Below are 3,653 nucleotides of genomic sequence, written 5' to 3'. Positions count from 1 at the left end.
CATATACAAGTGCTATATTTCCTAGTTCTTAATCATGCTTGGTTTGGATAAATGGGTTTTCCCTGTGGCTTGAATTAATCTGATGAATCTGCAATGTGATTATTTTTCATCAACATATTTTACTGATAGCATGCGAACCCTTACTTAACCTGATGACTAACTACCTTATATGTGTTGCAGGGAAACAATGGGAAGCACTGAGGTTTACAATCGAGGTTAGCACGTGTATGGTCCGTTGTCTAATAGTGTAACGCCCACGATGCGGCTATATCTCCCACGTGTCGAGGCACGACTTAGAGGCATAACCGCATTGTGGTTTTGTCGCAAGAAGGGTCATCTTCACACAATCCCATGTAGTGAACAAGAATGGGATAACGAGAGTTGGCTTACAATCGCCACTTCACACAATACATAAATATAATTCATACATCATCCAAAATACACACATAGACCGACTACGGTCAAGATCCATAAGAAAATAAGATAACCCCAAATGCTAGATCCCCGATCGTCCCAACTGGACTCCACTACTGATCATCAGGAAAAGACACATAGTAACGACCACGTTCCTCGTCGAACTCCCACTTGAGGTCGATCCCAACATCTGCACTGGCATCGTCGGCACCTGCAACTGTTTTGGTAGAATCTGTGAGTCACGAGGACTCAGCAATCTCACACCCGCGAGATCAAGACTATTTAAGCTTATAGGAAAGGATGGTGTAAAGAGGTGGAGCTGCAGCAGGCACTAAGCATATATGGTGGCTAACATACGCAAAAGAGAGCGAGAAGAGAAGCAACGGAACGGTCGTCATCTAGTAATGACCAAGAAGTGATCCTGAACTCCTACTTACGTCATTCATAACTCAACCCGTGTTCACTTCCCGGACTCCGCCGAGAAGAGACCATCACGGCTACACACGCAGTTGATGTATTTTAATTGGGTCAAGTGACAAGTTCTCTATAACCAGACATTAACAAATTCCCATCTGCCTCATAACCGCGGGCACGGCTTTCGAAAGATAATACCCTGCAGGGGTGTCCCAACTTAGCCCATCATAAGCTCTCACGGTCAACGAAGGATAAACCTTCTCCCGGAAAGACCCGATCAGTCTCGGAATCCCGGTTTACAAGACATTTCGACAATGGTAAAACAAGACCAGCAAAGCCACCCGAATGTGCCGACAAATCCCGATAGGAGCTGCACATATCTCGTTCTCAGGGCACACCGGATTGTCCAAGCTTCCGATAGGCGAGCCCAGAGTTGCCCCTGGTGGCCACCGACGACTGACAGGTTGGACCAATACTCAGAGGAGCACTGGCCCGGGGGTTCAAATAAAGATGACCCTCGGGCTCGCGAAAACCCGGGGGAAAAGGCTTAGGTGGCAAATGGTAAAACCAAAGTTGGGCCTTGCTGGAGGAGTTTTATTCAAGGCTAACTGTCAAGGGGGTCCCATAAATCACCCAACCGCGTAAGGAACGCAAACTCAAGGAACATAATACCGGTATGACAGAAATTAGGGCGGCAAGAGTGGAACAAAACACCAGGCATAAGGCCAAGCCTTCCACCCTTTACCAAATATATATAGATGCATTAATATAATAAGAGATATTGTGATATCCAAAATATCCATGTTCCAACATGGAACCAACTTCATCTTCACCTGCAACTAGCAACGCTATAAGAAGGGCTGAGCAAAAGCGGTAACTTAGCCAAACAACGGTTTGCTAGGAAAGGATGGTTAGAGGCTGACATGGCAATATGGGAGGCATGATATAGCAAGTGGTAGGTAGCGCAGCATGGCAATAGAACGAACAACTAGCAAAGCAAAGATATAAGTGATTTCGAGGGTATGGTCATCTTGCCTGCAAGGTTCTCAGAGTTGTCGAAAGCTTGATCCTCGTAAGCGTACTCAACAGGTTCCTCATTCACGAACTCGTCTCCCGGCTCTACCCAAGACAAGAACACAAGCAATGGAACCACAATCAATCACGGGAAATGCACGAGTAATATGATGCAATACATGTATGATATGCGAGATATGATATGCGATGCATATGCGTGCTCTGGAAGGAAAATGATGAACAAGGCAGTAACTTGGCAACCAAGCATGCCACTGGAAAGTTGAGATGATTTCGGTCGAAATCGATATAAAGATCACCGGAAACGGATGCACGGTTTGCAAATGGCAAGCAAAACAAGAATGACACGAATCTGCGATTAACAGCATGATAGCACTTAAAATGCAACAAGAAACAATGCTACAACACTCCAACATAGCAAAAAAGCATATGGAAGCAATCTACAGGAGATGCTTGACAAAAGATGAACACTGAACTACGGCTAGATCACACAATAGCAGGTTCAAACAAGCATGGCAAAAGTGAAAAAGATAACAGGTTCACAGACTTGCTGAAATTACTGGACATGGCAGAAACAGCATCAGGTAGCAATGTTTAGAGCACAAAATCAACATTCTATAGAAACTTAACATGGCAAAACAAGGCATGGCAGTATTCTAATAAATGCATATGACAAAAGGCCCTTACTGACCATAAGCCAAAAAGGACCAGAAGATATGATGGCAACCATGTAAACATAGCAAGTTTCGTTAACAGGTTTCAGACTTGGCAGAAAACAGAGCATGGCAGAAACAATAATATGAAGGCATCTTTGTGAGCTTGATGCACTCACCACAAAGCAATGCATGACAAAAAAAAGCATACCTACAGCAAGATGGCATGTTTATGAAGCTATCCATGTCAAGAGAAAGTACATACCATGTATGGAACAACTACAACAAGCTTGGCAAAATTGAATAACATGTAAACAATCTGCCAGAAATATTTTATAGCAAAAGTAGAGCAATATTAAGTCATGCTATGGCACTCCATAATTGCAAACAAGGGCAGGAATGGATCAACTACAACAATATCTACAAAACATCCTTACTGAATATCTCCAAAATAAGCATGGATCTCTCTATAGCCACATGGATACATAGCAACAAAATAACAGCAGTCACAGACTTCGAGAAATCAGTAAGTCCCTGAAATCAGAAACATTACGGAGCCTAGTTTGCATGCTTGTGCTAGTCACCACAGAGATCACAAAAATACATGGCATACACCTCTGTAAATATGGCATGACATACAACAAAACACATGTAGAGCTCATGCCCAAAAGATGCACAGATTAAATGCAAAAAAAATAACAAATCCCTAAGTACTGATAAGTACCAGCAGATAACAGCAACTAGCACTCTTGCACCAGAGATTTGGGCATCAATATGGACTCTAATTAACATGGTGTAATGGAACAAAATGAAGAGCATCATGAGATGAACAAATCGATATATTACACGCGCGAAACGGAGCTATATTCATAGAGTTATGATGCAATGAACATGGCAATATACTCTGAAGATAAAAAAAACTTAGAGAAAAACGGGGGAGGAAGAAAGTCAACCCCTCGCGTTGACTGGATCGAGATCCCGGGCTCGTCGCCGGCGCTGGAGCTGCGGGAGGAGACGACGGCGACCAAGCGGCGGAGGAAGAGGAGGACGACGAGGCGCGGGTCGGAGGGAGAGGAGGACGGCGGCGGCGAGGGGAGCGGCGTCGGGGCACGGGGGCCACGGGTGCGGCGTCCGTGGCGG

The sequence above is a fragment of the Triticum aestivum genome, chromosome 2D (genome assembly GCF_018294505.1).
Source record: "Triticum aestivum cultivar Chinese Spring chromosome 2D, IWGSC CS RefSeq v2.1, whole genome shotgun sequence".
NCBI classification, from domain to species: Eukaryota; Viridiplantae; Streptophyta; class Magnoliopsida; order Poales; family Poaceae; genus Triticum; species Triticum aestivum.
This window is presented reverse-complemented; position numbering follows the sequence as displayed.